This window comes from Morone saxatilis, unplaced genomic scaffold, assembly GCF_004916995.1.
Source record: "Morone saxatilis isolate NCDOM2014 unplaced genomic scaffold, NCSU_SB_2.0 Contig10, whole genome shotgun sequence".
Lineage (NCBI taxonomy): Eukaryota > Metazoa > Chordata > Actinopteri > Moronidae > Morone > Morone saxatilis.
In genome coordinates, this window is record NW_023339652.1 from 15,018,355 (window position 1) to 15,028,651 (window position 10,297).

Consider the following 10,297-nt stretch of genomic DNA (forward strand, 5'->3'; position numbering starts at 1 on the left):
AGATGCTTTTCTTTTTCTCTGCTATATCACTTTACTCTGTTATCTGGAAACACAGAAAGTTTTAGTTCAGCCTACGCTGCAGCAACTTTATTGAAACTTCACAGTTACATATTAGGCGCTTGTTGTGGATATATTTTGATTGTGGTCGACCAACAGATTGTGCTGACAGGACGCCATTCCATCACCAATCAAGTTCACTATCTTGTCTTCTCTCCTAAAATAACTTCTGTCACCCTCCCTGTTTGCACTGTTTAGCCAGGCTGCTCAGTTCCAACTACTATAAATATCTCAGGTGAATGACATTGGAACAGAAAGGTACCCGGATATGATTATAAATGTAACTATTTAATACAGGACTCAGTGGTGTATGTATAGGTTGTATCAATCAATCAATGAATAAATAAATTAGTAAATATTCTGTTTTTGTTACTAGGGTTATTTATTGTTGAGAGGAAATTAGCAGACAAGTCATTACAGTAACAGTCTATTTTACTCTAAATTGGACCATCATTTACTAAATGAACATCATAATGTATTGAAAAAGATGTGAAACTAGTGACTGAGACACTAAACTCATCAGGTCATGTTTATCATCATGTTTACTGAGCTAATAAATGAACTTATGGAGCGCCTTTCTAGTCTGTCGACCACTCAATGCACTGTACACTACATGCCACACTCACCCCATTCACACACATTGATACACTGATGGCAATGGCTGCCATGCAAGGTGCTCACCAGAACGGACACTAATCATTCACACACACTCACACACCGATGCACAGCATTGGGAGCAATTTGAGGTTCAGTGTCTTGCTCAAGGACACTTCAACATGCAGCGAGAGGAGCTAAACTTCCGGTTAGTGGACGACACGCTCTACCTCTGGCCACAGCCACCCCTACATTTGTGGGCTTGCTGATATTCTGCAGCCAGTAGCACACCACCACGGCAGTTGATAGCACCCCTCTTAGCAACTATCAAGCTAGCAATCTGACATCATTCAACCACTGCCAAGGAAAAGGTCCACCCACAGGCTTAGGCTACGTTCACACTGCAGGCAAGTGGCCCAAATCTGACTTTTTTGTTGATTTATTTGCCCATATCTGATTTTTTTTATGACAGTCTGAACAGCACAAATCAGATTTTCTTCAAATCAGATCCAGGCCAGTTTCAAATGTGGTCCTAAATCGGAAACATATTTGATGTTTTTCAAAGCGACCTCAGTCTAAACGGTCACATTGTGAGTGAGACAGACGTCACAATTCTGCGCCAGAGAAGGCGGGGTGTGGCAATATCAGAACAATTGACGAAAGCATAGCAGACACCGTTGACATGTGTAGCATCCGTAAACAGCGTGCTGTGTGTGATGTCATACATCATGTCTTCTTCTGCGCATGCGGGTCACTTCGGGGCTGTAGACTGTTCACACTGGAGTCTGATGACGGATGCATTTAAATTATAATGTAAACAACCACGCAAAAAAAATCGTATCTCAGCAAAAAATCGGAATTGAGCATAAGACCTGCTATGTGAACTTGCCTTAGTTTCATACATCTGTATTAACATGACATTTATTCTTATTATTCTGTTTATATCATGTGTTTTTCTTAAGTAGCTTCACTATGCTTAACTGACATAAATGTTACATGAGCAACATTATTAAAGACTTTTTAACACAATGGCAGCACATCACAATGTCATGCTCCCCTCAGGGTGACGCCCCACCTAGCCACACCCTGCAACAGACCCCAGATGGCCAGCATCATTCACCCTGAGGTGACATGCACTCCAATGGGACAAAATGACAGGTGCTTTATGAACAAGTATACAGAGTTGTGTTGCTGTGACTGTACGAGACCTTTTAAGTGATGTTTTGCAATGCTTTTGAAACTTGGGATCTAAGAAATATGTACTCTGTAACACGTTTTGACAAACACGTTTCATATTTCACTTTTCCCAGAAAACTATATAATCTTTTTTCTAGTTATTAGTTTTTGGGTCAGAGGTTGAGGCAGACCCACCCAGCCAGTGAAGAGTGCATGATACAGTTTAGCGTAAGAAAAGAAACACAACAGGTTAGTGGGTAAGCACATTCAATAAATCCCTGCCCGCCTGTCTTTAAGGGCCAAGGCTTCACAGCATACTTTGTCCTCATGCATTACACCCTTCCTGTCTGCATTTACCTCTGCCGTTGATTGCCTGCTGCTTTGTCACTCTCAATTCCCACATAATTCTCCACAGGCAACACCCTTTTCCTCTCCATTGTATGTTTCCTCTGTTCTCAGCATGCACTTTATGACCTGCTGCTTAATCAGACCCAGTGTCTTTGTATGAAAGCATGCTGTTGTACGGTTATGGTGATTGTAAACACTAATGCAGTTAATGCTGGTATGGAGCAGCAGGATGGTTTTTATAGTTCTGTGCTTTCTTAGGTTCACAAGTCTCTCTTCTCCCCTAAATGTTTTGTTCAACTCGACTGAGCATAAAGATCAGGCTAAGATATGAGCAATATCAACGCAAACAACATTTAATGCACCCCCAAATGTGCAATTTAAGCATTTTTTTAAATGCTAAATTTAAACATCACATTATTTTTTAGCAAACTGAACATACGGATATAGTATGTAAGATTAAACTATATACTATCTCTTAATATTTGCTAAATGAAAAAATTAAAGGACCATAGGCAGATTACAACTAAACCGCTAGATCGTGGATTGCCCTCTCTAGAGCCAGTGTTATGTTTGTCCACTCTGGGCTACTGTAGAAACATGGCGGTTCAACATGGCCGACTCCATGGTTGTCAACCCACTGCGTCTGCAGTTAAAAATTCTAAGGTCACAAAAACTTTATTCTCATTTTCAGGCGATTATGCATTAATGAAAACATAGTGATGAATATTATATTCAGTTTCTGCAAACAGATCCTCCTGAATGTTACACACTGAGCTTCTCAGCTTCAGTCCAGCAACAATTATGTTTCCTGCGTTTTACGTGCCAGGATTTTCTCTTTAGAGCAACACTGTTTGTGTGTGTGTGTGTCTGTGTGTGTTACCAAGTTATAAAACAGTTCTCTTTCAGTCATAAAAATATAATGAAAACAACACGGTGCAGTAGGAGATGGTACGTGTTTGACCTTTAATTGACAGTTTTTGGTTCATATTGTACATGGTGGTTAAGCACATGTTTACATATGATTTTATCTTTTTCTATGTCATATGGTTTAATTGTTTATACTGCAGCTTATTGTTTCTTTATTATGTGTGTTCATTATGTGTTTTTACTGTAAGCCCTGTCTGAAAATTTCCCCTCAGGAACAGTAACATTAGCTGAAACACCACAACATAAGTTCACTTGATTCAACCTTATAATATATTCAGTATTGATTAATCTAAAATTCCAAGGAACATTTTTAACCCACAATGACCAAAAATACAAGAGTAGAATCTATAAATAAATATATTATATAGTCAAAGGATCTGGTAGCTCTTCCCTGGAACAATCCTCTACCGCACAGAGAGTGATGGATGATATAGGCCCAATCATTTGTCTCAGTGTACAAGAACCAGACTAAGAGTCAGCAATGCTGGGCTCTGTAAGGCTGTACTTAAGCACAGCAGTGCTTTGAGCTACATGTTAAAAGAAGCTGACAGTGACAAATAAAGCACATATATATGTCCACCATCTTAGTTTACTACATTAGGATGCCAATGTTTGCTAATTAGCAGAAAACACAAAGTATAACTGAGGGGGATGTCATTGGTTGTTATTATTGGACAAATGTATCTGCTGATGGTGCCAAGAATGTCAATCTCTGATTGAATGAGACTGTAACAACAAAGGTGTCACCTTTTAGGATTTGTATTTATCTTGTGAAATCCCAGAAACTCTGTTTAGGCGCCATCTGAATGATATGACATTCCCCCTGTGTTCTCAGAGTCAAACTCAGAGTAAGTAAGTAAGCAAGTAAGTCATATTTCTCCCTTAGACTGGCTCCAGGTTAAAAAAAGATTTACTCAGTTAAGCCTTCATGAAACATTTACAACCTGTCCACAGTACACAGTAGCAGTATTTTATTAGTTACATTTTCCCAGGGCGAACTTTCGTAAGTTTTGGCTCTGACATGAAATGGCTAAAGAGTATAAACTTTGCTTAAGCTCATAAGAGGAACGACAAGTATCTGGAACACATGCGGCTTGGTTCAATTTGTCAGGGAGGAGAAAGAATTTGCTCATGGTGCTAGCTGACAAATGTATTGGTTAAGGCATACTTTTCTCCTCTGTTAACCTTGGTACAAAATCTGCCACGGTCCATGTCCTGAAATAATAACCAATGAACTTCAGAACATGAAGAAACAAATGAAGGTTGTGCTTTCTGTTATCAGCCTGGACTCTGACTGTCAAACACTTAAATCAGTCAAGCAGTCAAGCTCACCTGAACAAACCTTTCCTTGTTCAGCCATCAGATCAAAGCGCTGACAGAAATGAAGCTTTTTCAGCACAATGTGAATGTTAGATAAACATCTGTTGTTGATTTAACCATAAGAATGTAATCTTAACATGCAGTTAATTTAGTCTTCAAAAGCAGAAATAATTGAATTATCCCCAGGGGAAAATTTCATTCTAGAATAGAAATACATTTGTTAGGACAAATTACTCAGATCCTGTGTCACCATCCTCTTAACAGGAGCCAGGTCTTGTCAGTTTTTTGGAAATGATGCTGTCACAATACAGATAAAAAGATGTATGTGTGGGAAGAGGAGTCACATCTGCATCTTATTAATTGGTTAACTGATTCCAGTTAATGGCTTGTGGGAACAAATGCAGCACTGTCCTTAAACAAGACAAACACATTTTTGCCTTTGTTTGAAAAAAAAAAAAGTTTTCATTAGACAATTTTATAGAGCGGAGTGGATAGACAGGCTGTCTCAAACCCCCAGCAAGAGTACTGGGGTGTGATTTTGGCATAGTTGGATACAAAGAGTCTCACAGATCTGGATACAGATCCATAAACATATCATTGGATCTTTAAGGATACAGGTCTTTTTTGTCCAGTGCAAGTTGAAACACTTTGTGTGAAGGATGATGACTCTGGGGATGAAGACACAGTGGGTTCAGGGACAGGAGAGGCATGAAATGAAGGAAGAGAGACGAGTTTATAGCGAGTTAAATCGTTTGCGTACCTAAACACATTATATATGTTATACTACGTTGAAATAACTAATTGTAGGTTGTTTGGACACATTCAGAATCATTCTCACCCTGCTGTTAAAATACGCATATACAAACGATTACATTAATATCACGAACTTGTGACGACTACTAGACTATTGGCTTTATCTAATGTCCGTGTACAAGTTGTTAGAAACATTTTTAGTCGGGGACAGCTCTACTGTGTACGTGTCTTTGCATCAATTGAACCACATGAAGCAAATTTGTGTCTAGGCAGGTCTTTCCATTGGCTTTGTATACAATCACTAAACTTGAGAGGAAGCTGGACTTTTCTAAATCACAAGATCACAGAAAAATCCATCTCGCCAGGCTTAAATCTATGCGTTTGTGACTAGTACTGTCCTACAAAAAACTAGAGTCTCACTCAGCAGCTCTGTGAACGTTTCAATTGCCTTCCCAATTTCCCTTCCCTTTTCATTGAAGAGAAGCCTTTATTTATTCCAGGAGGACCACTTATTCTAGTGTTACCTGTTACCTTCCTACTCCCATATGGGAACTGCAGACTTATCGGACTGGGCAATCTAACCCGACAACTCTCTTGTGCTCTTGTACACTCTCTTACACACACACACACATATATATAAAAACCCTTCTCTCTCTCTTCCCCTTTCCCTCTCTCCTATCTGGCAGAGTGATCTAATGCAGCAGCTCTCCTGCCGTCTGGCTGCCACGACAGGTAAACTATACCTGCAGCCTTGAATTACCCTCCTCTGTCTTCTCCTCCCTTTCCCTCCTTCTCTCCTGTCCTCTCCTCCTCCTCTCCCCCATCCCTCCTTCCCCCCTCTTTCTGTCCTCGCCCCGTTTCTGTGCCCTGCTACATGGTCTCACGCTTTAGGTTAGCGATGCGTGGTATTGGACTTGCCATTGCAACAGATGGCCTGTGAGTGAGTGTCTATGTAAATGAGTGAGGGAGAGAGAGTGAGGGGTAATGGTAATTGAGACAAAGTACATCCTCACTTTTCTTAACTGCAATACTCAACTTTAACTTCAAAAGGAGGTTTATTGTTCCCCAGCCCCAGTGCGCTCTGTTGGTCTAGCCTCTGGGAGGTGTCACTCAACTACCTGAGCTGTCATTTGAACTAAATTAAACATCTGTTAAAGGTCTCCTAAAGCAGCAGCAGAGTTATTTGCTTCTGCATATTTTATGAACTACTAGAAGTAAGTGAAAAATGTTTCTAGGTATGGCAATGTCTCTCAAGTGGAGGGTGGGTCCACCACTTTGGTCCTGACTGGACTTTCTTAACATCTGTTGGATGAATTGCCATGGAATTATGTACAGATACTCATGGTCTCGAGAGGTTGAATCCTAATGAATCTGGTGATTCCCTGACTTTTCCACTTGCAACAACTATTGGTCTGTTAATGTAGAATGCTGTGTTATAATTTCACACCTTCAATACAAGCCAGCCAGGGGTGACGTAGGATGAGTGGCTTACTTTGCGCCTATGCAAATTTGTTTCCCTCTGCAAAGCAGTCACGGGACAATTGAAGGTACTTTTTGACCTTTTTAGCTGCACAAGTATACCTACAGATGAATCGACTGCCCTGGAGAAATAGTGCATTACCCCTTGGCTACGTGACCTGGGAATCTTACAGGTTAAGAATTGCTCCATTTCCATAACTGTTGTCTTCGTACATTCATGTCCTAATAATGAAACCAATCCACACAGAACAGATAGAACTCTATGGGTGGGCATGGGTATGGTTAGAGCGAGAACAGACACTGTGTACCAGTATGCAGCCACAAAACCCCTACAGGAGTTGAGACCCCTCTGAGACAATCACAAGAGCGGGCGGATGTATTGGTTTATACAAAATCTATACACTATACACTAGTGTAAGCACTGCTGTGTGCTTTGTTTGTGAGTACTTTGCGTGTGTTACTGTTTGTGGTGACTTTAAGGTGGACACATAAACAACAGCAGATTGAAATATTCTCAGCCTTTGTTGAACTGTTGTGTGTAAGCAACAGAGTGTTTTCCGCGCAGAGCGAGATAAAGGCAGTGTCTGTGAGTGAGAGTGTGTGCGCTGGAAGAGTGTAAATATGAGACTGAGCCAACAACTGAGCCGAGGAATCGAGAGGCCCTGAGGGAAAAGTCACAAACTTCTCGCTGGGAAAACTTCTACTGAGCAGCAAGTGTTTTATTTCTTCTTTTAAAAATCGATTTTAAAGTTGTTTTTGTCTTCATCACAAGCATTGTTTTCATTATATGTGTTTTTTTGAACATTTACATGTATCACCTAAAAGTGGACATTTATGAGAGGGTAAACACTGTTTTGTGTATCAGTGTGTGAAAGTGGGGTAAAAAGCAAATCGATGACCCATCAAACTGGGCAGAAACCTGATCCAGACCGGAGTAAAAGCCTCTCTGTCCTTGTCTCACCTGTTTTCCCTGTTTCCCTTTTCTTTTTTTTCTCCTCTCATCTCTTCCCCCCCGTGCCACATCTCTCTTCCTTCTGTGTACCTTTTCTTTTTCCATCTTCATCCCGGTGCTTCTTCGCCCCTTCTTTATTTTTTCCTCCTCCTCCTGCTCATCTCCTCCTCCCATGCTCCTCCTGTCCTATTCAGCTTGAGGCCAAGGATCACTGTCACACACAAACACACAGAAGAATGCAGTAAGGGGAGAAGAGGGTTGGGGGTAAGTAACTCGTAAAAAAAAAAAAAGTGTAAGTTAAGGTTAACTGTCTCTCTTGTCCATGCTGTGTGAAGGAATGATGCCTGTGTGCCTTACTTCTGTTTCAGTAAATACATCTTACATTTTCAAAACAAACTTGTTATTTTAAGTTCAATGCATTTGAGGGGAATTGTTGATTTTTTTGTTAGTATCACCCCTTCCCAACATGACAGACACGACAGACGTAACAGGACAAAAAAGATGTACCAATACGAAGCAGTTTCAGTTAGCTTTAAACAGAAATAGCCGGCAGTAATGTCCTTCAGAGAAACCAAGAAAGTAGATTGCTGCATTGGGATTGGAATCCTACGGGACTCAATGGAACGAGAGTGGGGTGGAGTGGACACACGCACAGGGGGCGCGGCTGGTCATGGTCAGAAATCCAACGTGAGTGGGCGAGAGTGGGATTAAGAAAACAGTCCCAGGGCTTTACAAGAGTGTATGTTTTACTTTTATACTTTTAAGGAAGTATTAAGTATCTGTACTTCTACTTGAGTAAAGATTGTGTGTATTTTGCCCCCTCTGGTTTAAACACATGATATAGCTCTTAATATGTATATAGATAGAGGCAGGAATGGGGGAAAAAAGAGCACAAATTGTATGCAGTGGGCACCAGTGCACAGAAAGTCATCATGCATTTATGGTGAAACCCTAGTTAAGATTAGCAGTGGAGGATCTAAAGAAATGTTGATGGGGTGTGGCCAGTGGGTGGCATGGAGACTTTAAGGGAGGGCAGAAATATATGCTGATTTACTTGCAAACAATCACATATCGATATTTGCTTGAAAAAGCCCCCAAATAAAGATATTTAAACTTAAAAACATAACACTATTGTGGCACATCAGTAAAGCGAATAGACATTTTTAAAGGTGGCATTAGAAATCAATAAATTGTTTTATTTCCAAATCTATCCACATCTACATTACTTTTAATTCTTAAACACTTTTTTTTTTAAATATCTGAATTAATCTGATAAAACTGTACAGCATTTGTGATGAATGATAATATTTTTAATATGTTATATATCAGTGGTCCTCAACCTAGAGGTCGGGTAGATAATTTCAACGGATGGTTATGCAGTGCATAATGAGAGGCAGGAAGCAGCTCTCAGTGATGTCATCCCTTTAATGACATTCAACACAGGGGACAAGAACTCAAAAACACTACATACTGTAGGCTATACTCTGTTTTTATACATGTTAAAAGACCCAGTTACCTCAGTATAATTATTTTTCTTTTAGGCCTAAAACAGTCAGATGTTGACTGGTCACTGTGAAATTAGTTGTTGTTCTGTCTGTAGGTCATCCAACATCCCTGTCTGCGGTGGTCAGTACCTATCAAAAGTGCACATGGGGAGTGAAGACTAGCCCAAGTCAGTACACAATACACTCAAGTAAGGGGATTAGTAATTAGATTTTTTTTAATATATATATATATTTTTTTTTGCATTTTCCCTCATCTTCCTCCTTAAATGTTTCTGAGGCACTGTTTAAAATACACTGGTCTGAACCCTTACGAGGCCACTAGTCACAAGGACCATAGTACAGAAATTGAAGAAAAAGAGAATGCTGTCCTGTTCCTGGAAAAACAAATGCATCAGTTTTTCGAAAATATTTACAACCCATGTGAAACTGTCCATGAAAAGTATCGGCCATTTCAGTGCCCAAAATGACGCTGACGTGCAAGTGACAAAGCCCTCTAGTGGCCGAAGGAATTAACGTCAGGAGCAAAGGAGGGGAAGTAATAAAGAGCTAAAGAACTTTGGAATTTAACATGAGAGATTTCACTTTGTTTCCTTTCGACAGTCAATGTATTTTTTACCAACCACAATTAACCACAATTGTTCTGTAACCTTAACCATATGGTTATTTTTGTCACCATAATGACGAAGGTCCCCTTACTGTAATCAGCAGCTGTACTTTCTTCAATCACACAGTTTAATCAACTTTTTTCTTTCTTCTGTGCAGCAGCTTCACTTTTCTACTTCGACCAAAAACTTCTTTCATGTCTTCTTTCTGTAGTTCTGATCCACCCACCACCATCAAATTCCCAAACACTCCTACGAACGGATATCTATCCATCAGAAATTGTCTGTTTTAACTGCCTTAATTGGCTGCAGATGCTGACGGACACGAAACATCTACAATATCTCTGCAAGAACAAGACATTTTCCTAAGCACAAGTAGAAAAACACCTACACAAATACTATAATCAGGTTGGGCAGCCCACAAAAGACCTCTTGTCCTCTTGGCTGTTAATAACAAACACACAATAAAACCCAGTTGGGTACATCTAACACAAACATCCAGGCCATTAATAACCTCAGAAGAGATGTTTTGACAGTTAATCTGGATGAGATTTCCAACCGCTTGATTAGAAGATCATCTGAGT